Source organism: Protopterus annectens, chromosome 5.part1 (genome assembly GCF_019279795.1).
Source record: "Protopterus annectens isolate FY-2018-M chromosome 5.part1, PAN1.0, whole genome shotgun sequence".
Lineage (NCBI taxonomy): Eukaryota > Metazoa > Chordata > Ceratodontiformes > Protopteridae > Protopterus > Protopterus annectens.
The window spans coordinates 143,659,481-143,685,898 of NC_056736.1; positions in this window are offsets into that span (position 1 = coordinate 143,659,481).

Genomic DNA, 26,418 nt, shown 5'->3' on the forward strand with positions numbered 1-26,418 from the left:
CGTCAATGCATAGAACATTACTGAGGATAATTACTGCATTCTTATGGTATGACATATGGCTTTCTTTCCACAGTTTCGTGATTTTTTAAGAAGTAAAATTGTAGCAATGAAATGCAAACAGTTAGAACATGTCCTAAGCCCCCCTTTTTTTAATAACTTATTCCTCTTTGAGTTAAACTCTGACATGTATGTGAAGCTCAAACTGTAGTTAACAGAAATGGAACATGTGCATTGCTGTTGATCAAGGTCAAATGTGTCATACACATCTCTTAAAGATAAGTATGGCAATGGTGCAATTGGGTTTGAAGCGGGACTATTCTAAGAGCTGGATGGTGAGTTGGTCCAAATTCATGGCTTACTTGATGTAAATGATCCTACAGACACTGATATGACAGTGTTGTAGGACCAGAACCTTGAATGAGAAGTTAGGATAGGTGTAGATGAACACTGACATGGCTTGCATGAAATGTGTTGTGCTTGTTCCCTTTGTCTAATTACAGTACTTCACTGAGAAGCCCTTGTATCTTATGTAATCTGCCGCCACATATCTGAATTGCACCCTGTCCTCTTCCTTTCTAAGACTCCTACTTGTGGTAAGTACAAATTAGTGTACAAATGGAGGTGGCCATGGATGCTTTGTGTGCTGCCATACTATGCATCAGTGTGATGATGGCATTATCTCTACTCTCTGTCATATCCATGTAGTGATGGAAATCCTCACATATGCTCTGGAGGATACTGACCATTTCCATGTGACTATCTGTAGCAGTGCTCTGAGCCCTAACAGTGTCACGGCACAGTTGCTGCTGGTCAGACAGTGCTTTATATATTTCCTGTGGTAACTGTGAAAAATGACTGTTCCTGGCTTCCCTTTGTGAAGGCGTCAGCATGGATGCTGCCTTCTCTGAGAGTCTGCTATTATCCTGAAAGCATTCGTCTGGATCAGGAGATAATGGTGCAGAAGTGCATGGGGTTTCTCCAAGTCCAACTGCCAGTGTAATGTCAGTGTATGCTTGACTTTGTAATGTGCTGTCACTCCCTGCAGAATTACTAACATGTCATGGGGTATGAAATTCTGTTATTAAACTCAGGTGCCACTTTCCTCAGGCTGTCTTATAAATATAACTGTCAACATCATCATCTTCAACAGCCATTGTGCTACTGATACCCTCCAAATGTATTGGTATAGTGGAACTGTTTGTTTCTGCTGATGATCCTGTTAAAATAATTTTAAACCATTTATAAAAGAAATAACATATGGTAATGTATGCTTATTAAGAAGGATACTTACCATGCACAAAGCCTTCATTATCATTCTGTGTTGTTATGGAAGGTTCATCTATTAATAGTAATCACCATATATTTAATGTAATCATTCAATGTCAACATTCGATTCCTGTAAAAAATATGTTATAGTTTTTAAACATACCTCCTTGAGCAGTTGAGTACTGCTGCTGCTGCAGACATTGATAAAAGCCAGTGTCCACACCAGCACTGATTATTCCATTGTAATCTTCTTCTGTATCATATTCCTCATCTGGTGTTAAAGGGATAATTGTTGGAGGCCCCTAAGTTCTAATAAAGGCAATTGCATTCTCCCTTGACTTGGCTCCAGCACATCCTACTATATCATATGCCTTCTTCTTTGTACAAATATGCATTTTCTTCCACCAACTGCAATGATGATCATTACAAGTTGATGCAAGTTTTTTGTCCTCTCAGTTTTAATAAACAGATGCTTGACATATGTCCTAAGGGCTGCCACAAGGCTGAGGTTTTCCTCATGGCTGAAATTCTCCATTCTCTGCCTTGATCCCTTTTCTGCATCATTACTGCGCACACACACACACACACACATACGCGCGCGCGTGTGTGTGTGTGTATCAGAGTCATACTCAAAAACATTTGAAGTAGTCATCAGTCAACAGTCAAGCAGTCAAGCAGTCAAGCAGTCAAGCTTCACAGCAATGAAAGCATTCCTGCCATGCTCTTTTTAAAAAAGTAGGAGAAAAAAACACTACAAAATCTCATTTCAGCCAAGTAAAGTTGTGCTGTAATACTGTCTGCACTATTATAAATGTATCTCCAACAGTAAGTCAATTAGTTTATTAAAAGATTCATCCTTCCCCTAGCCCACACATTTTACATTCATCTCTTGACACTCAGAAATATCGAAGTAAAGACACGTATGTTTAGTCAACACAATATTTATACCTCAGTAATTCCCAGTTAAATTGCTGCATTTCTGTCATGGATGCACAGTCACAAAGTGGCACCAAAGTAAATGATTTCCTCAATGATCACTAATAATTTCCATTGCTGCTGTAATGAGTTTCCATTTACAACTCACAGCTTTAGAGTATCACTATTATAATATGCCAATCATATCAGTAAAACAATTCTTGAAGTGAGTTCATAAACTGTACATAATTTTAAAATGTTTCATATTAATTTTAAATACTTCCCTTATTTTTCTATTAGTTTTTCATACTTTTAAAAGTCAGCAGGTTCCTAAGTTATTTTCTACCTATCTCAAGTAATTGCAAGTTAATATGGTAGATTTTTCATATAAATGCAGGTCCATTTATGAATTTTGTATTGCATTTAGTCCCATTTACTTTTATCTCTATGAATCTCAGTAATATGCAAATTTGCAAAGCCACTCATGTACATCAGTCAGTCTCGGCTACCCATAAACATGGCCTAGGATTCATGTGAACATCCTGGGGGAAGGTGACGGAGTCTGCAGCAATTTTCAGCAGTTCCTAACATGCTGTGGGAATGTAAGCATAACCTCAGTTATGCTGAAAGCTGATTGTGTTTGAAAAAATCAAAATATAGTCATATACGTGAGATTGCACAACCATGCAGTATAATCCCAGGCCATCTTACATCATCTGTCACACCTTATCACATCAATGCAGTCACCATTTACTGGAGTTGGTACTCACGCATGGTGGAATATTTATTTATTCAAAAAGCCCCCCCCCCCCAATAAATAAATAAAACACATTAATACAGTTGGCTAAACTGAGACATGTATAAATGGCAATCAGGTGTAATGATCCAAAATTATAGCTAAGGCATTGCAAAGCAGCAGTAGCAATTGTATGTAATATAAGAAAAAACAATGACTGCATACTTTTATTCACCATATAAATTAAATGAACGTTGTTCCTCTGTGGCAACCCCTAACTGGGATAAGTCAAAAGTAGTTGAATGAATTTATTTTTTTTTTTAAAAATTAAGTGACAAAGAATTTGTGGTAAAACCAAACTTGCCAATAATAATGTTTAATGGCCCTGTGGGTTAATTAGTTTTTGTTAAGGTGGTGTCACATCCAGAGGAAGTTTTTATAAACCTGTAACGATAGCTTTGATCATAATTTCTTCAACTGTGAAGTCAAATCACCATTCTTTGAGCTAGTCAGTTAAGGAGACCAAAGTTAGAGTTTACATTAGCTAGATAACATCTAGGTATGCATAAGGGGTTTGTGAGTGAAGAAGACAGATATTTGGCATGATTTGACTGAGCACCTGTTATCCCTCATAAGGATCACCTGCAATGACCAACAATGCTGTCACAGGTACAATGACCTACAAATGTGTAGGCCCAACTTGCTGGCAAGTAGGCTGCCCAGATAGAGACGAGAAGGCCAGAGTTTTATAATAAGTATAACTCATTTTTTTTGTTTTCTTGGTCATATTAAAGATAAAAATAAATCATAAGAATGATGCATAATTGAAGGCATGTGGTAGAAGTAATACGTGTCACTGCAAATATATGTACCTGTAATTTTAATATAATAATGCAAACGAACACAAAACACATCTGTACACAGAATTCCATCTTTATACAAATATAGGCAGTCCCTGGGTTAAGGATGAGATCCGTTTTTTAGTCTGTCCTTCAGTCAAATTTGTATGTACGTAGAAACGCATACATGGAACGTTCTAATATACTGTACTGCAATACAGTACAGAACAGTAGAACATTCCATACAAAAAAAAAAACTATGTTAAACTTACTTCTTTTTAACCTTCACTTCACATTTCTGTACTACAGGCATCACAAATGAAAGATTTCCACTCTTTCCTGAACTTTCAGACCTCTGCCAGACCTCCTACTGTCACCTAGACCATAATGAGCCACAATGTAATTTGCTCATTCTACTGTATAGTACAGTAACTGCTTCAGTACCGTGTACTGTACAGGCCAGCAGTTTTGATCAATCAGATTGCCAACACAGTGATCTCTTAACCAATTGGATCTCTTGTTCTCTGTGAAAGCAGAAGTAACTGCTCTAACAAGATGTGCGAGCGGCTTTACGAATGGGGAAAAGGAAAGTACAACAGAATTCTTCACTTTAAGGTAAGATCTGGGCAACTTTAAAGATTTTTATTTATTTTCCAGTTATTTCTGACATTGCAGCAGCCCGTTCTTATCTATGGGTTGTTTGTAAGTCAGATGTCTGTAACTCAAGGACTGCCTGTATATGCAATGTTTATGTGAGAGCATATTTGTATGTTGTTGTGTCTTTTGGCTTTTCCTGGTTAGGGGTTGCCACAGCGGAACTCCGGTCCGCTAATGATTGTTAGTTGATTTTTACGTGCCGAGTTACCAGCCCTGATGCACAACCTTCAACAAAGGTACGCCCATTCACGCATGTCTCCACACAGAAGATGCTCTACATGAGAATCGAACCGGACAGCGTCTTACTGTGAGGCGAAAACGCTACCGCAGCACCACCACCGCTGGTGAGAGCATATTTGTATGTATAAATATTTGTATGTATAAATACAAAATGTGATATGTGTGCTTTCTCCTTCTAGCCTCCTTGTTTCTTTGAATGTTTATGCCAGAGTGTGAATACATATTTTTTTGTTGTTCCTAGCAACATCCTTTCAGGACTCAGCATCCTTTTCTCGGTTGGCTTGAAAGCTATGAAGGGCTTGGCACCCAAAATTACTGTGATGGTTTGGGTGAATGGAAGGTGCCCTGAAGCTCTTGAAGCTGGTCAGCTGTCATATTCTTCGCCATATAACTAAGCTAAAGCAGCAATGACCATACAAACATCTACCGTTACGGTAAGGTTACTTACACAACTGTACTTTAACAGAGGTAGTAGATTTAATTTTAAAGATTCAGAAAGTGGATCAGTCAGTAAACCACAACCTGCACCTCTTGACTGACCAGGGGCTAATAACTCATCTTTGTGTATTATTGGAAGCACATGAAATCTGTGACTAACAGGGTTGCATACAGTTATCAATTTTTTCAAGGACTCATAAATGATATCTTGTTCATGTTAATCTAAAATCTCATCAACTGATTTTCTTCAATTATAAGTACAGAGCTACACAGTTAAGGCTCCTATACATAGCACAAGCAGAAAACTATAATACAAAGTGAAAAGGGTGATGCTGAAACAGGGAGGAAGCTCAAGAAACAAGGAGAAACTGGTATTTTGGATGCAGGCCTTTAAGGAGAAAAACAATAATCATACAGAATGTTATATCCATAAAGTCCCAAAAAGTAGTCTAAGAACTAAGCCAACATGGGAATGTAAAAAGGAGATTCTGCCAAAAGGGGTGACTGCAATTATGGATACAGATAACAGGCAAGGGGGGATGGAATTTACTGGAAAAATCTGGCAAACGAACTAAGGTATTGGTGAGCAAATGATTAGAGAAGGCAAGAAAACAGAATGAGAAGAGGCCAATAATTTATTTGGACTGCAGGCTAGAGATTACTTTCCCTATCAAGGATTGATATCATACAAGAGACAAAGAGAAAGAAATGGGGGGATCCTAAACAAAAGACCAGGACTGGTAGAGATTTTAGTAGAATCTAGAACATAAGTTGCTGATAAAGAAGGAATAATTAGTAAAGCATATAAAATATTGCATGATAACTATAAGAATCAATCAGAAGTGATTAGAAAGAATTGGAAAGGGAGAATAGATAAGCAATTCACAAAGAAACAATGTAGGATATATGTATGTCACCCAAATATGCAACAAAGTCTAGAATGTGTTTACACAGGTATTTTATACACCAAGTAAATTCCAAATAATTTTTCCTCAAGTAGATAGCAAATGTTGGAAGTATGATGGGGAAGAAACATATTTGCGAACATATTTTTGTGAGTGTCAGGAGTTGGTAGATTTTAAAAATTCCCTGCAGACTACTCTGTCAGAAATACTGTGTGAGCAAATTGGAAAAGCTAAAGAAATTATATTGTTGAGCTATAATACAGAATTGGAATTACATTGACATAATAAAGCCTTGCTAACTCTAATTAATGTGGCACCAAAAAAGCAATTACTAGAAAATGGAAATCAAAGTCTAAACCAACTAGCTAGAAGTAGTGAATATAGTAACAGAGATAAAACAACTAGAAATGGGATCTTTAGAAAAGGGTAGGAGCAAATTGCATAGAAAAAAATGGGAACTGTGGGAACAATACATGCAGAATAAAATTTTGGAGGAGGAATGAGGTTTCAAAGAAGACAGGATTTGATTGAACTATGTAATTTTTAACTGACAATGACTGGATAGATCATAAGTGATGTATAATGTTTGCAACTAAAAATATGTCAATGTGGTTTGTTTTCATTTATATAAATGTATTATTGTCAATGTCATAAGTGATAATTTAATAAAGATGTTTTTTGTTGATATATATATATATATTTATTGAGAAAAGTTTAATTGAGAAAATTATTTTTCTTTTAAAACTCTCTCTCTCAGCTCTTGCATTGCTTTCAGTAGACCTAAAAAATACACCAAGCATTTCCAAAATCAGTACTAAATTTGTAGAAAGTAGTTTGCTGCAGTTTATAATATGAAAACTTTTTTTATTTTCAGAAAATGGGGAGGGTAGTTGTGGGGCACAAAAACAGGACCTGAATGGCAAAGTAGGAAGGAGGGGGACATGTTATGGATCCAGCAACCTGATTGTTGCACCAGTAGAGGAACAGACATTATTTTTCTTTTTAATGCATAATGAGAGAGAGAGCTGGGGTGGGTGGTGGTCTAATAAACCAATTGCTTGACTGCTTGGCTTAATGCGGTAAAGTGTTTTTTTTTTTTTTTGCACTGAGGGTTATGGTACCGGCCCATGCCACTGGTTGAGTCAGCTATGCTTCTGGATTTTACTCATAGCTGAAATTATCATTTATCTGCTTTGATTCTTTATTTTCTATCAATACTACAGTTACAAGAAAGAAGGAAAAGAAAGGGTCACAGTCAGAAAGTGTGACAATATTGTTTTGATGTAACCAGCTTGTAAAGTACAAACACTGGCCAAGTCTTCATGAACCAACAGTAAATATAAATGTTGCTTAACATAAAAAATGCAATTGCTTAAAAAATTGCAATACAGCCATAGAAAATTGAACTGTATTACTTAAAGTTTATTCAAGTAATGAATGCAATCAGTTTTGTCACAAAAAAAAATCCATGCCCTACTCTGTGCCACTGTCATGTACTGATAATACAGATATGTTTTATTCATCACTGTCACCCCAAAAATCTCCAGTTCATCACACATGCCTATTTATATCCTTAGCATTAAAGAACTTAAGTAGTGAATTGTTGTTACATTTATACCCACGTATGCAGAATCAGTAAATTATACCACAGTAATGATTATTTTCTATCATCAGTAATTATTTCCACCGCTACTGTCATGAAATCCAAGTTCCAAACAACACAAATCTAGCAATCTGTTAATGCTATCATAACATCCACAGCATACATGCAAATTCATTATGACCCTTAGTTCAATGATGAAATAATATATTAAGCGTTTCTTATTAAATTATGATATTTTTAAAAATATTTCCTTACTGTAGTAAGTCTATGGTATCCTAATGCATTTGTCAACTATCTTGGCTATTGGAAAATTAATATGGTGCTGCTTAACATATTGGTGAAAATTCAGGGCCATTTACATTTATTACATGCAAATTAAACTAATTTACATTCATCTGTATGAATTGTAGCAGTACGCAAACATAGCCTGAAATGTATTGGTGAATTTCGACTTGTCATGGATTATGAACACATGGCCGAAGTAAAAAGAACACACATAAGACTGACATGAACACACTATGGATAGCTCCACAGTCTACAGAACTCCACAGCTATACCAAGCCTGCCACAGGAACATGCAACCCCCACTCCAAAAAAAATGGAGTCGTCTGAATGTCACATTTCTAACTATCTGAAGTGTAACCTCTGCTCATACATTTTTGTGCGTCACCTCATAGCACCTCAAATCATAAGTTCCTAAAACATAAAAATAACACGCATACTAAAATGTATTTCTACCACCCCCCCCCCCCACAAAAAAAAAAAAAACTTAGAAGAAAAATTCTGCTGTACTACATGAGACATGCTGGTGTTAGGGTACAAAAAATAACTTTTACAAATAAGTATTATGAGTATAAATTATTAATCATATATTTCCATTTTAATCAAGCACAGAAGAGAAAAATAACTTGTTTCCTTCATGAAAAAAAGTGACAAAGCAGTTTTGGTTAAAACAAACTTGTCAGTAATATCAGTAACTGTTATAATGGCCATGCTAGCAAAAATGGTTTGGTTGAGGTGATGTCACACCCCACACTGAGTGATTATAATCCCGATGAAGACATCAATGATCATGCCTTCCTCATTGTTCTTCTTCGGACACTTTGAATTATGGCATCACCTGCGAAGGCACAAGGCCATACTCCTAGATAGCCCAACAAAAAGACCATGATAATGCTCTACCTTTTCAATGATTCGTATCAAGATAGGATCAAGGTCCAAACAAGACTTGGTACATGGAAATAAAACTGATATCTGTCAAGAGCTGGGTGACCACCTATCAACCCTAACAGGTATAAACCACTCTGGACAGCAGTGTCACTATATATATATATATATATATATATATATATATATATATATAATAAGTACTAACCAAATGGCCATGTGGGTAGACCAGGCAGTGTCAAGAAGGTCACAGTTCTTTAGTAATTAAAAAAAAAAAATAGTGTATTAAATGGCATGCAAACATGATCAGTGGATTTATTGTGCAGTTTCAGTTTTGTCTCTCATCACCCTTTTTTTTCTATTTTTCTTATTTAATTGTGTATTTATTTCTCCTTTACTATGTTGTTTCTCTCCCATTTATTTTCATTTTTTTTAAGGTTCAACTCCCTCAGGAACAAGCGAAGCATGTACTTCCAAAGCTAGGGACGGATCATCCTCTGCCTGTCTGGGGACATTCTCACAGGGTAAGGATGGATGTGCCAGTCCTGCAGACACCCCAGAATGTGGCAGCCTGGAAAACCTCACAAAAAGGGGGCTTCCAAACTTTTTGAGGGATGTAATGCTGGAGGTAATGGACAGGAGAATTCAGCCAGTGAAACCCTCTCTTCAGTGTGTAGAAGACAGGCTTTATCAGTTGATGCTGACCACCTGACCAACACAGACCCCTATCCCCCTAACATCTGGTTCTTCCACTACAACACCATCTGGCAGTGGACATGACTGAGGCTTTGTGCATTGGAACTTCAGCTGCCACTTCCTTAGCCCTTCCTCCCTTACCCTTTCTCCTGCACCCTCTTATCTTGTTTCCATCCATACCACCATCTTATATAAGAAAATATTTATAAAAATAGGTGGGTTTATCCCATGAAAAAACATCGAGTCCATTCTCTCCCCCCTCTTTCAGCACAATCCCTTTTGATGTTTCCCTTGTGTGTTCCCCTCTTTGTTTGTCTCCGCTTTTTCAATCTTGTTTATTTCCTCCTTTCAACTCTTTGAAACCATCAAGGTGTCCACCAAAGAATATCTCCATAGAAAACATTATATACGCTTTTTCTTTAAAAAAATAAATAAATACATTTTAAGCACTGCACAGTCCACAGCTTTCATTAAATATTTTAAGCATGACTACACTTAGCCATATTCAAAAAAAAAAAAAAGTACCACAAACCCTCATGCTTTGGCAAAGTAATTTGTAAATTCACAATGCTAAACTTTATACAATTTCCTCTTTTACGAGAAGTGGGCATGTTTTCAAAAAATACTTTGCTTTTCCATATTTATTGTAAATGACTTTTGCTGACCTTATTTTGCATATCTGTGTAGCACCACTAAATCATTTGCAACACCCCAGAGTATGAATACCTGCGTAAGTTTAGTCATTTAATTTGGCTGCATCTCTATGTAATTTATCTATATATGTTGTTATTATTGTCACTTTGTTTTTTTTTTTTTGCTGTCTTTTGGAGGTTAGCTCCATAGGCCTTCTAAAAAAAAGCATCCATTGGGCAGGACAACATGACCTGCAAAACGCACATAAATAAAGAATGATACCCATATTTTACCCCATATCTGCATTTGTATATAGTTGCTTATGTACAAAACATATTGCATAAAAAATTGCTTGACCCTCATACCTAGGCCATTTGTAGCAATCTTCTCTACACATTTCCTCTACTTTTTTATTGATTCAAAAGTAACAGTATTCTTTGTTTGCTGCAACTGGCTTCCTCCTGTTTCACTCATTGTATGTAGTATACTTGCATACAAGTGTGAAACAGTGTACTCATTTGGGGAAAAAAATTTGATTTTTTTTGTTTCCATTACTATAATGCATTGGCTCAAAATGGCATTTTTTTGCATTTGTTGGGATAGTGAACCTTTATTTGCATGCATAACTACACAAAACATGCTTGCATTTTCACAGACTCAATAAGATTATGCCTTGCTTGCAACATTGAGGAGTTGCAGCTTCTTGTTGGACATCAACGACTAACCACGGTAATGGCCCATTGTCTGTGAGGGCATGTAGAGCATCACTGGAGGACAAGTACAAGTGCACACTCCCTAATTAAGACAAGAGCTGCTGTTCGTGCCCACAGAATCCATCTTACAGATGAAGACAGAGCTAGCTGGTAATGACTGTACAGGTGGGAGGCTGTAGGTTATGTTGAGGTGTTATTGGCTGTACTTCAGCTGTTTAGTTATCTGTTGCATTGCAGGTATTGTTCTCACCATGTTTAATATATTTAATATAGAAAAAAAGAAAAAAAAGATATATATATATATATATATATATATATATATATATATATATATATATATATATATAAAGACAGATATATCATATAACATTTTAGGATAGGATAGGATGGGGATGTTTCTAATTAAGCTGTTGCACCACACATCTGAAAGGTGGGTGTTTTCAAATACATATATATATCTATCTGTCTATCTATCTATCTGTCTATCTATATATGTGTGTATGTGTGTGTGTGTGTGTGTGTGTGTGTGTGTGTGTGTGTGTGTGTGTGTGTGTGTGTATATATATATATATATATATATATATATATATGTCTACAATTAATTAATAACAAATAATATCAGTAATATCAGGCACGGGGTACATTTAATAATAAGGGAATAGGGTGAAAATACATTTAAGGGTATTTTGGGGCAAACTCCTGCACTCTACTTGCATAAAGGATTTTATTAATTATGTAAATAAGTACTGTCTAATAGCATGCTGTACTATTTAAACAGGGGGGTCACAGTTAAAACTTTGTTATGGAATAGTGATGATTGTTGGAATCTGCATGATGTTGCTGCATATGGTTTGCTTGTTTATGCCAGAGGAGTTGTTTAGTATACTTTTAGGCAGTTTGAAACATGTTTTAATTAATAAGGGTATGTTGGGTGTGCAACCTTGAGTAGTGGAGGGATCAGATCCTATCATGTTTGTTTATCATTTTGTATAGATGTATCCATTGTAAAGGGGTGCTTATTTAGATTAGTAACTGCTTCTTGCTTTTGTGTAGCTTGACTTATAATGGTGGGTAAAGTTTGGAGACTACATAAGGGGAATTCAATCAAATTTTGTTTTTATGTTTTAGTGGGGATTGAATGTAGTTTAAATGGTATTATATAATTATTTGTCTAGGTATCTTGGGTACAATGATTTTATAATAAAGTTGTAATGTTGCTGTCAAACTTCATTAAGTCTACAAGACATTTTGGATAACTGGTAATTTATAATGTTTACCTTAGCATTTGATTTGTAGGTTATATATATATATATCCTTGGCTTTGGCAGAGTAGTTTGTGTAAGATATGACACTGCATTCTGGAACCCCTGCAGCAGCTCAGCTTGTTTTAGGCACAGTGGCAATTTTCAAGGAAAGAATGTGGAGGGAAACATCCTGGAAGTTTTACATTCTAGAACCTCATAGCAGCACTGCATCCCAGCATCCAGTCTTTTAATATTAACTGGAACTTTATGTGGTTTTGTTTCTCATACCCCCCCATTTTTTGTATAGTTCCCTGTGGTAATTCTTTCTATCTGTCAGGTTCAGGCACAGTACAGTCCATTAAACAGAGATGTCTGCATCTGTCACAGGAAACGGAAGGCTTGCTAATTGATTTATAAATGGTGGTGATCGGTGAGCAGAGACATAATTCCCAAAGAAGACCTTCACTGAATTCAGAGAAGGATGAAGCTGAAGGGCCAGCAGCAACTAAGAAGGCTCAGAAAAAGACTGTCAGAGATGCTTACAGCCATAAAGTCACCCCTTTCTGCTCATCCAAGACAATGTCCCTATTGTGTCTACAGGATTTAATATTAGTGATAGGAGTCAATCTACTGATAATTGTTTAGATGATTTTATAAATTCTTTGTCAGTGGAGGGGAGAGTTAGGCTGTTTGACTTAACCTTAGATAGACACTTTGTTGCCTTTACAGCTTTGAGTCCAGGAGTGGGACTTGATACTGATGTTGACCAGGTGGCACAGTTATCTTTACCCAACTCACATGGGTGGTCATGGATTCAGAGAGGAAGGTCCCTCCCCATACAGATAAGTGTATCTCCCAGTTCTTGTCCCATATGGCTACCCTCAGCTTTACACATTCCAAAGCACATGGCTCTCATATCACAGCCCATGTTCCCACCAAGGTCAAAGATAAGATCCTGAGATGGGAATTTGTGGATATGTTCAATGTAGAGGATAATGAGGGAATAAAATGCACTCTGGATGCTGATAACACATCCAAAAAGGACTTGATGACATCATTAGCAGCCATTAAGAAAAGCCATCAGTCAGGCCACTAGTCAAGAACTGGGGTAGTTGGCCTTTGGGTTTTGTGGTGTTTATGGGTGTAATCACTGAGAAGGATCCCACAGAAGTATTTGCTTTATTAGCTTAATTTTTAGCCATTAGGGAAGCACACCATGTGAAAGGGGGTTTGGAGTGGTTGAATTATGATCAACACTTCAGGAAGCTAAAAGCCCTTGATAGCTCCCTCAGGTGAGAGTCAAGGCACCCTGTCATATGGCTCAGTGCCATGATGTTCAAGGGGGTGACCATGTGTATTAGGGGATACAAGGATTTTGATTGGCATTCAATCAGGGCAAATGTGTCTGGCCCCCTTGCAAATATAACCACTTGTGTTCTGGATGTGGGAAAGGTCATCCTGTTTCCAGGTGTTGGGGCTTGTTGCCTTAGGACAAGTTGAATTTTTCTTCATATCAGACTGGTCGTGAAATTGGTAAGGGGCACAACACTTTCTTTCGTGCTAAGTTAACTTTTCATGGGCATGGGGGGGCTTTGGGAGGAGACCCAAGTATGCCACACGGGGCTTCTTCCTCCATTTGTTTAGATAAGTTAATCTGTTTACTGTCAGATTACCTGGATAAAAGGGCAGCAGGCACACTTATTAAAGTTTTTTCCAAAGGGGTTCCTATCCACTCCACAGCCCCATTAGATTCCAAGTTATTTAGCAATTTGTTTTCCATCAAAGGACATGAACTCATTGCTGCTAGGCAAAAAGAGAAAGAGTGAAGAACTGGCAAGGTAATTGGCCTATTTTCCTCTCCCTGCCAGTCAGCAGTAGACTGCCTGGATGTATTTTTGATAGCCGGGGAGGGTCAGGATGGACAGGATGGTGCTTTGGAAGGGATGTCCATTTTCAAGTAGCTTTGCACTGAGTTGGGGACCCCTTGGCTGATGACAAGTCTGAAGGACCAAGCCAAGTCCTGACATTTTTGGGTTTAGATGTAGACACTTTCTTCTAAACTTCATCAAGTCTGATAGTTACTTTGGAGATTTTTGGGTTCCAGCAAAGTGCATGTAGAAGACATCAAGCAGTTTCACAGTTTGCTGAACTTTGCCTGTAGGGTGTTTTTTCCAGGCAGAACTTTCCTACGGTCAGTATCTGACTTCTTGAAAGGCAACATCCCCAAACACCACCTGGTCCGACCGACCAAATGAGCTAAGGATGACCTTCAGTTATGCTTCATGTTCTTGAGCTAGTTTAATGGAGTTTATCTTTGGCAGTCCCCTTGGACTACTCCCACCAACTGTAGATCAATATGTGTGCATGTATCTTTAAGATGCTATTTAAGGGCTTGTGCAAGTGTATAAATAGTGAGCATGTAAGGTCTATCTGTTAACTATTTTGTTTGTATTTTATGATGCTGCTATCCATCCTGATGTGTTTCTATGTATTAAAGCATCTACAAAACGAAATACTCAGCCTGCTTGTCATCTATGTAAGAGAGGGGCAAGTGATACCAACTTGAGCTTTTTACTGATGTGGCTGGGGGCTACAGTATGGGGGATTATTTCATGGGCTGCTGGTTTGTTAAAAGGTGGCCAGACAGTTGACCTGTGGAGAGAAGGAAAGGCATTACATTTTTAGAAATTTTTCCCATTTGGGTGGCAGTGTTAGTATGGAAGGATAGATTATGTAACAAGATGATCATTTTTCATTCAGATAATACTGCAGTGATTCATGCTCTCAAAAATTGTTCTTCCAGGTACAGGTGGGTCCACTTAGTCATCAGGCTTTTACTTTTGCTGAGATTAATTTGTCATTTTCATGTGCCCATATCCCTGGTTATCTTAATCCTATTGCTGACAGTCTTTCCTATTTTCAGTTTTTAGGTTTAACTTCTTGGCCATGCATTGAGTTCCAAAGGGTACCTGAGTTTCTGCAGGAGTCTGGATAATTGTAGACGACTAGCATTATCTCTTTTAGCAAATTCTTGGACCAGCAACACTAGGAAATCTTACTCGTCATCCCTGCAGGTTTTCAAGGCATTCTGCAGGTCTTTCATATCTGGACCAGACCATAGAGAGTGAAGTTGTTGTTGCAATTTTTAGTGGCTAGGTCTGCAGTGGAGGATGCACCTAAAACTCTCAGAGTACACCTTGCAGTTTTGGGATGGTTGGAGCATTTTTTTGGGTCTTCCGGCTGATCAGAACATTGGGTTATGGGGAGGACACTTAATGGCATAGAGGACATGTGGGGACCTTCACTGGATTCTAGAAAAGCTCTTGGGAGACAACTGCATCCCCTTGTTATTCAAGGTCTTTACAAGACCACTGGTGAATTTCATTTGTTTTTTTCTATAGCTGCTCTGTTCTCCTCTTTGCATGTAAGTGCATCCCTCGCTAATTAACTTATTTTTTACCTCTGTTGGGAGGATCTTTTCATTCACAGGGAGTTTGTCATCATTTTGTTAAAGAAATGCAAGATTGATGAAGTTGGTAAAGGTCAGCAGATGCACCTGGACAAGACCAGGGGGCTATTCAATTGTCCTATGCATTGGGTCAGTTTGCTAGTTTATATTACCCCCTTAGAGAAAAGGTCAGCCTTGATTTTCATGCAGAACTCAGACAGGCCTTTTAACCTATCCAAGATTAATGCATTTCTTAGGCAGGCCTTGGTAGGGAATGGAATTCACCTACAGGGTCTCCCCATTTCTTTCTGATAGGTTGTATCTCAGACTTGGCCATTCAAAGCAAGTTATTCAAAGAATGAGACGGTGGGTGTCTGATACCTTTTTGTCATACATCTGGCATTATTTGTTAATCCTGTTGCAGGGAAGGAGGTGAATTGGCTCTGGGGCCATTCTTTTTATTCAGAGAGCATCAATCCAAGCCTTGGCCTGCCCAGCTAATCAATCTAGTTCCTTTGATAGTAACCAGTGGTCAGTTCATTCTTTTGGTTTCCCTGGTCTTAGATGGTTTCAAGTTTAGGAAATCTGGTGTAATATTACCATGGAAGAAGCCTTGCCTAGCATTGTGAATGAAATAGATCAAGTCTCTATAAAGATACTGTTGGCCATAATTGTATCTGATATGGAACACTTGTGACAGCTATATCAGAAGGTAGATTTCTTTTGGTCTGCCATCATCCCTAGATTGTACTGGAAGGGCACTAGAAGGCCTACTGCCATTGAGAAAGCCAAGCATTTTATCAACCACAGATTCAAGTAGGTTACTAGCCAAATTGGTTTCCAGGTAATTGAGCACAGGGATAGTGACAGACTGGAGCATGATTTCTATGATTTGGACAATGTTAATTTAAATAACATGGGTTTTGATTTGTTTAATTTGGATATGGTTGTTGCTATTCAAAAACCTTTCAAAGTTTAACTTGTTTTCTTTCATAACCCAGAATTTATTTGTGATGCCGTTGATTTGGGGAAAATGGCAAGGCATGCTGAGCTGGTTACAACCTATGGGTTCACCCCCTTCTGTTTTCCCCTGTTCTTGTTCAGCAGCCTTGGCTCTCCTCAAGTCAGCTTTTGAGAGTCACTTAATAGAAACAAAAAAGCAAAAATTGAAAAGAAACTTCTGTGATTTTGAATTAGGCAGATTTTTTGCCTGGTCCAGCCATGACACTCAGTTTCTTAGAAATTAGGGCCAATCAGAAGTGCATAAAGATGCTAATGACATATTAACACAGCCTCAGGAGAATCAGATACCAGTTGAAAGTAATGTGACCATGCCAATCTCAGGAATGTCAAACATTTACTGAACAAAATATTGTGGATTCAACTATTCCACAGCGCTCAACCCTTTGTTTTTTTCCAGATCTAATGAAGAATATTTGCTTATTACTGCTCAAGAAATGGAATACAGCCAACAATCATGACTGGAGCTAGAGTAGAAAGTCAGAACAAAGATTGCAAATCAGAAGTCAGACAAAGAAGTAAACTGTACTGTTTTCAACTTGTCTAAATATAATTGAACAGTACGAACTTGCACTTTTCAGTAAAGGTCTGAGTTTCATTCTGCTTTTTCATCAGATATATCTGATATTTTCCACAATTTAGGCTGTTCACTAGGAACTTAAATCATAAAATGTTATTTTGTGACAATGATTTACATGCTGCTAATAAATAATAAAATAACTAGCCCCAGGATTTACTAATCTTCCGTGTAAGACTAAATTAGTCTAACATGAAAATGCCAGTCTAAGAGTATGACGGCAGCGCACCATGCATATTAATGAGGGCGCGCTGCCTCAACCCTAAAGCTTACACGGAGCGTGGACAAGTGTAGGGGGCATGTCGGACTGCCTAGCAGTCCAAAAATCCACGCCCCTGCACTGACAAAACCCAAGAAATGTCGAGTTACATGAGCGAGTCTGCTCACATGCGTACATTGTAACAGTACACTCCCCCATATGTTAAAACTTGTACAAATTTATAAATTAAAAGAAATTTATTTATTTTTTTGTTTTATTTCCGATATAGCTGCCTGTATATGCGCGTGTTTGCGCGGGATTGCCCATTGCTTAGCTACAGTTAGCAGCTTAGACACCGAAGATGATAATAAGAAAATAATATGCAAATTAAGCAAGATAGCATAGTGGTTAGAGTCTTCGCACAAAGAGGAGGCATTCTCGGTTCGAGTCCCACTACTGCACATTCCATTTTGCGTTGGAAATCTGTATACAAAAATATTTCCTGACATTTATCATGTATACGTCTTGTAAAAAGCATTCAAATGTTATATGTAGTAGTGAATGAATTATATATATATATATGAAGGTGAAATGGTTATGCATTCTGAGGCATGCGTAACTTATTTTAAGCAATATAAAGCACTGCTAAGCACATTTTAGCAGTATTTAGCATATTTAAAACCAATTGCTCATAGCTGAGCAGCGCGTTAACAAGCGCAATGCATTTGAGCATAGCTGCTCACCGCGCTAACCAGTGCAAATACAACATATTTGCGCATAGCTGCGCACCTCGCTAACTAGCACAACATCGGGCAACATCGAGCAATGTCAGGCAACGTCGAGCAACATCGGGCAACGTTCGGCAACGTCGGGCAAAGTTGTGCAAAGTCGGCTAAACACGGCCACACCTCCTTTACTGTACCTTAACCATTCAGGTCTGGCCAGTAGGAAAATAAAAAGCAGTGACTGGGCTTGAACTCAGGATACTGGGCACTACAGTCACAGTACATAACCACTAAGCTGTGACAGCATTTCATAACCATGCACTTTCAACAGACACATATCTATCAAATGAATATTAAACATTGCTAACATCAGCTAAGCAGCTAAACTGGCCAATCACAAATAAGTGTGGGAAATGAGGCATATTTAAGCTCCACAGGTGGGAATACTTGCCATAACTGGTTGTAGCTCCCTTCTGCAGTCAGCATGGCCGGTGTAGGAGAAGGCACTCGATTTCAAGCACAATGCTGGGGCATTGAGGAGACCAAAGTAATGGTTTAGCTCCTTGTCCACAATCATGAGGAAAGACTCCTGCGGGGCCAGTACCAGAGCATCCAATATAAAATGGAGGACTGGAACAGTCTAGCTCATGATCTCACCAGTGCCACTGGCATTCCTCAAACTGGTGAGCAGGTCAGGCACCATTATTCTGACCTGATGCAACATAAGGAGGATCAACTGGATCAGTGGATCCAGGAGTCCCATGCGTTGCCTAACGCCCCAGTACTGAGTAAGTAGCCATTGTATTAAGTAGTTAAGAATTGCTATGCTTGTCTATACTATGGATAGGTATGTCTCAATATCACTGCATTTACTTCACAGCTGCAGGTGTCCGGGCTATGAATCAGCAAGCCCATGAAGATAGGTTGCAAAGGCTGCATCATCAGGCAGGTTAGTAATTATTCTGCATGTACTGTTATATAAAATAAATGAGAGAGCCTTCAAAAAGTGTTTTAACCCAATAAATAAGGTGTAATAATCCTTTAATAAAAGTATATTTCCTGGAGTGCGTCCGTGTCATTTTCTTTGATATGTTGTTGTATTGTTGCATTTTACAAATAGTACTGTTGTATTAAGCAGTGTTAACCCACACTTGGGTAGGCCCATATAATGTGGATGAAGAGAGTGCCAGTAGCTTTTATGCATATTTACAGCCCTCAACTGTTGGTTCATGCCCAGCATGTACAGGTTAATCTGGCACATGAGTAGCTTGGTATTTTGTTCCCCAGAAATGTCAGTGTGCTGCCAGAAATGTAGGGAGCGGTTAACATATAACTGATACTTTCAGCTGAACATATCTAGATAATTATATGAAAGTAGAGCTGTCAGTGTACCATCTTAGCACTAGTGTGTGTGCACAACTCTCAAAATATATAGCAATAACATCTGCATCTTGGACAGTTTGTATGTAGGATACAGCTCAAGTATACAATGATCTAGCAAAATACAATTGCACAATATAAGGACATTGGGTAGTGTAATAATACATGTAATGTACATATAACTGCAGGTAATAGGAATGTAGTGAAAACTAGAAGGATATATAAGTTAAGTGAGCTATCCTTTTCCACCCTACTGTATGTGCATAAAAAATGCAATTCCACACCTCAATCAGTATGTCTAATCTCAAAACATTTGTTGGGACATATGTTCTATTGGTTTATCAATAATTGCATTTATTTCTGTGCATGTGCCCTGTTAAAATACCACAATATTGGTGGTCTGTTGCCATCAATTCAACCTGCATGCTGTTGTAATGTCCACTATTGTTCTATATATGCATGTGTTATGCTTGCTTTTCAACTGTTGAAAATATGGTGTGTTGGCTTAATGGGAATACTTCTGCATGCTGTTATAACTAATTGGGAATGCTGTTGACTGTTACTAACCCATATCTTTATTAAACCCTCCAAAACATAGTTCGTATGGGAAGGCCAGTCCCAGTGGATCCACCAGTCCCACCTCAGCTGGCCATGGCACCTGGCACCAGCAGGTCCGGTGCCCTGCCTGGGACCTCCTCCTCAGTTGTCCCTGTGCCACCTTCAGGTGGAAGCACTGCAGGGGATGGGGCTCGGCCCCCCCATGCAAACGTGGGTGGAAGATGGCCACCTATCACCCTTGGAACGGTCTGGGATGTGGTGCATAGAGAGATTGAACGTTCTGTTGCAGAACCTCTATGCCAGCTTGAGGCATGAGTGGTGCAACACCCGGGTCAGCCTGCCCCTCCTACACAGCCCCCAGTACAGCCACCCTCTGGGCTGTGAAGGTGCAGTGGTGACTGCCCTTGGGTGGGGACTAAGTCCCACTGTTTCCATATGTGGGCTCATGGGCTTGCGATTTCCAAACATCCCTCCCCGTCAAAGGTGTTCACTCACCACGTGTCATATACCACCCCTGTATGCATCTTGTTTGTCTTGTCTGTTTACCTCCCAAACCTACCTCCCCAAATATACCTACTTTCCCTACCTCACATTCCACTCTCACCTGAAAAAAAAAGGGCAATCTGCTCCCAAAAAAAAATATGCCCCATACACAGCTGCCCATTTTGAACACATGTCCACTGGACACATAAAATGTAATTTAATTAGCATTACAACACACTTTGTTGTCCTCACCCCCCTCTCAGGGGTTGAAGGTTTCATATCTACCTCCAAATGTATTCCATATGCACAGCTGTTGTTGTTAAAGAAATGGGTAGCTATGGACCTTCCCTGCACCCATCCTGCACAACCCGAGCTACTTTCCATGCTGTCTTTCCCTCTTTGTGCCCCTTTTTCACCGCTTTCCTATCTCCCCATTTTTCTTTTCTTTCAAAGAAATGAGCACGGCGGTTAGTGGGAGTAAGCACTATTAAGCAGTAGTTAGCGGGTTTGTGCAAGTGTGCGCTTGTCAGCGATTAGCTAAGCATTGCTAAGCATCATGCAAACCCAAACCCACTTACAACTGCTTAAAAGTGCTTTAGTCACTCTGTATGTGAGGGCCCTTGTTCTGCTTAGGAGCAAAATAAAACACCTCTGTCAGTCTCAAACCCCGGGCCTTACACACACTACACAACATGAAGTACTACTAAGCCACGGTAGATATACAGCAAGTTGGTGCTGAAATAAATATATCATGCATCAGAATGAGTGAATGTAAAGGAAAATAGGAATGCCATACCACACAACTTGTTCTGTGGATCTTTACCAACAGTTTTTGTGGGATTACATTACATGACTGTGATAAGAGGCCATTCTAGCAGAAAATAATGTTCCACCATCACTTTACAACCCCACAGAGTATCACAGCAGGACAAACACTGGCATATCTGTTTAGGACAGAGGCCATACCTCCCAACTGCCCCTAATTTTCAGGGATGGCCCTGATTTTGACACAAATTTTAGCTCTGTCCCTCTGAATCCCTCCTAAAACTACTGACTTTGGCCAGAAAGGTGGTGAATTCCACTTAATGAATAATGACAATAATTAAAAGTTGGACACTTTTTTTACTTCAGAAAAGGTGTATTAATTCATATGCTCTGATTCTCTCAATGTTTCAACTTAAAGGCACTAACATTTTAAAGGTGTCCCTGACTTTTTCCTTACTTTTCCCTGAGTCTGTTCAAATATGTACCTGAGTGTTTGAGAGGTCTGGCAGACGCAGAAACACAGAGGCATATCAGCCATTCTGCAGTTACACACTGTGCAAATAGCTTTGGAAGGAGTTTTGGAAGCATACCCTTATGTAGGAATGCAACACTGAAATACAAAAGGATGTAGCCATGTACTGGTAGCACCCAACTGTAACAATGCCATTGCTCTATTTCTGAAAAGACCTGTGTGGTGCACAGACAAAAAATAACAGGCTATTGTCTGGCTACCATGTGGATAGGTCCACAGTTGGGAGTTACGCAGGCAGATTACTTGCCTTGATAAACTAACATGTACACAGCAACCCTGTAAGTCCAGCAAGATAAAATACACACAATAATACTTACGCTCTCTGTACTTCTGCACCCCTACCCAAATGTAGAATATACCTGTGTGTGCAGGGTCTACCAAGGATGTAGGTAAGCATACTCACAGTCATGTGTCCAATGTTTTTGTGCAGCTTGTGCTAATGTCAACACTAAAAAAGCACAAACTGTTTAGAATTGAGTAAATGAATATTCATAGTATAGCAGTTCACAAACAATTCTTGTGCCAAAGGAATACATCTCAATAACTAGTTTGTATGGCAGTTAATTGTAAAAAGTTGAAAAGAAAGTACATCTTTCCATGTATCCTGGGGTAGCATTTTGAGGGGTGAGTAAATTTCTACACTGGCAAGTGGGTACTGGAAGCAGCAACATTAGGTCTCAGTACAAAATGTAAATCTCTGGCTATACCCCTGGCTTCTGATCTAAGAACTATACCAACCATTTGTCTTAAACAATGATGTCCACAGCAAACAAGGATGATCTCTGTCTTGGAATGCTAAAAGGGCCACGCCTACCTGAGTTAGCAATTTATAGTACTGGGTTGCTATGACAGTGATTAATGCAATTACTACCCAGCAGGCTGCATGTAATTAGCAAGTGGTGGCCACTAACTGGTGCAGAGGCCATCACATGCTCATGTGCAAATACCTACAAAGGCAGGCTGCAATCTCTGCCAACAAACTCAATCACTCTATTGCAGAGACTGACAGAGAGAGAGAGAGAGAGAGAGACAGACAGACAGACAGAGAAAAGGAAAAAGAAAAATAAATATTACCAAATCATACAAAGGAAAGGTATGTGACACATATTTATTTACTGGCATGTAGTAGATATTGAAGACTAGTCTACATAATGTGAATCATTCATATGTGGCAGCAGTACTTATGTATGCATAGATGTTCTGCTTAACTACTGCTATGGACAATACAGTGTGTACCTGTGGGCAGTGGAACATACCTGTGAAATGTGTAGCTCAGCATTAAATGTCAAAGATCTGATCCATGTTATCTGTGTTCTGTACAGTAGTGTGGCCAATGGCTGTTGGGGGGATTAGCGCTGACATTATATAAACATAAGTGTGACAGAACAACCCATGCATGATAGTCATATTAAAGTGTAGCTTAACATTGGCAACTACTGTAGCAGTCTAGTATGCTTATCTAGCATTTGTAGCTATATATACCCCCCCCCAATGTTAGTGTGTGTTCATATGTGACACCTGTTTGTGTTGCAGCAAGGCCCAACAGTTCAGCTGTGAGGTCCAGGGACTTACAACAGTGTGGACCTTGTGTGTGTATGCCACACACATATGGAGAAATATATATGCGTCATATATATTCACATCTGTATATGTGCATAGAGGAGGGGACATATTGCAACTGTTTGTGAAGGGTGGAGATATATATGTTGGTGAAGGTTAGCATGCACATATTTGTATGTAGGTTTTAGTGTGTGACAAACAAGACAGCATACAGTGCTGGTATATGACATGTGGTGGTTAAACACTGTGGGTGGTTTGTTCAGTTTGCAATGTTAAAGCCAGTGAGGCCTGCTAAAGCTACCTGGGCTGTGAACACCTTCAATGCATTTATCCCAAAACTGTGTGATTTAATTACATTATTGTACACCTCACATCCTTTGTATAATTGATATTCTCACTTTGAAAGGTGAAATGTATATGTGCCTACATATATATATATATATATATATATATATATATATATATATATATATATATATGTACACCTGTACACCAATGGATGTGTATATATGTATATATATATATATATATATATATATATATATATATATATATATATATATATATATATATATTTTAATATTAAAATGCTGCCGTGCAATTGCACGGCTATGAAGTATTCGAACAACATATGTTCGAATACTTCATAGTTCAGCAGATTATGTGAGCGGACGTTATCATTGCGAATGGACTGTGCATTCGCAATTATAACGCTCATTCATGTAAGGGGATTGCGGTACAGTGCGGTTAGGGAAATACATTCCTTTCCTCACTTTAGTGCGATCTCGGAGTTGGAATATTAAGTTAGGGGAAGTGTGGGGGGCACAGCCCCCCACAGGGTGGTGGAGGGGTGCTTGCCCCCCTGCATAACTGTGAGTTTAGGCTAGTTAGGTAGGGAGTTATGGGATGGGTGGGAGTGCTGTTGATTGTCGGAAATGTCGCAAGTGACATTTTCGACATATAACACTTGTTTTCGACATTAGGGCCATACAAAAATGTGTACGTTCAGCGAAACAATTCGCAAATACGTACACATTTTATTTTAAATTTCGACATTATGATAGTAAACCATATCTATATCTATATCTATATATATATATATATATATATATATATATATATATATATATATATATACTCAAACACACCTGACTGTGATGGTCAATGTGTTTGTGAATACGTCAAAGATATGTATCTGTGGGATAGCTTAGTGGGAAACTGTTTATGTCATGGTATTATGGGTCCTTGCTTTGATCCTAGCAAAAGCTGTGTATTCTGTTGCTAGGCAGAAAAAGTGCTATTGCATACAGTGTGATTAAGCCCCTTGGTTTTAACTAGGGTGTGTCATTGGAGACTAAAGCACTACATCTATGATTATTGATTGGTACTGATGTTGAATCCAAGTCCTGTGTGTACTGTAGTACTACTTGAAGCTCTGGGCCAGAAATGTATGGTGTATGTCCACATTGCTGGCATCCACTGTTTTGTGTGGTCCTTGTATTCATCACAAATTACATTTCTCAAGATTAAGGTTGTGAAAGTACTGACACACAGTACTGTATAGTACACACTGAAAGCTTATCTGGTTTGTCATACCTTTGTGTCCTGTAATTATTTCTGATGTGTGTGTGGGTATGTCTGTAACATGTCCTTTGACATATGTGTGGTAAAACATATAACTGCGTATCTAGTAACATTCATAGTGTACTACAGCAGTATGCAACCTATATTCCCAATTGTGCACATAGTTTGAACACGGATTTGCCATTAACAAGTTGTGTGGTATAATAGTACTACATTTACTGGACCTTACACTCATTGTGATGGATGTATATATTTCTTTACACATTAGCTTGATGCATGTCTGCTGTGGCTAGGTGGTGCATCATGTTGCATACAGTGTGCCAGGTACTTGTGTATAGTCTTATATAGTGATTTTATTTTGTTGCTGTGCAGAACATGATTTATTAGATTGAGAGTGAGCCAGGTACTTCCAATCAGTTGTGGGGTAAGCAGTAATAAGTGGCAGTTAAAGTGTTTCACTCTTGGTTAGCTAATAGGTTGCTAGATATGGCATTTCAGTGATATCTGTACTGTATAATGTTAAATGTGCAATATGACTTGCCCAGACATATTTTCATATTTATGTCTTCCAGGGATCATGGCACATCGCAGGGACCCCACTTACAGTAGTGCTGAAGATGACATAATTACTACCAGTATGATTCAGCACTACAGTCTCAAGTTCTCACAAACCAGCCAGGACCAGCAGGAGCGTACTGCAATGTGGCAAGATGTTGTCCACAGGGGAAATGAAGTAGGCCTGCAAAACTGGAAATATGATCAGGTACACCACCACTGCAGTGATCTTCTCAGACATGTCCGTCAATGTGCTGCTGATGTGTGAAGACAACAGCTTGCAACAGGAGGTGGTGTTAATATCCACCCCCCCTCACCAGAGTGGATGAGCTATTCCTGAGCCTGGTGGCACCTGCCCAACAACAACAGCAGCAGGTATACACCATGATGGAGGTTGGAGCCACCCAGCAAGCACACATGGAGCATGCAGGTAACATGGCATATCTGTAGACTACTGTTATCTGTATTTGTAGTTCATGCATATGTGAGTTGTGGCATGTGTCGTTAAAAGATGTGGAGCCTGATGTTGTGCAATACTGATCATTTGGAACATAATCTGTAGCCCTGTGAATGTAAACTGTTGTTGTACTGAAAAATTGCAAACACACAGTAGCAATGCCACAGTTGTGGCCACTGACAAACTGTATCATCTCTATGTAGGTCCCTCTGGGGTGACATCAAGGCAGCAGACAGATGCTGGTGAGTGTGTTCTACATTTATTATTGCAAACAAAAAGTGTATGTCATTGTTAAGGTGTAGGCCATGTACACATGTAACACACCTACTCATAATGCATGCTGTGCATGTTTGGTGTAAGACCACGCACATCTCACTAATGTGATTAGCTGCCTCAAACACATGCAATACCCAGACAATCTCAAACAAATGTGGCTAGACTGTAGTGACCATTGGATAGGCACAGATGATACTTAACATGCACATAACATACACATCTATGTCATACACAGAGCATGTTCTCA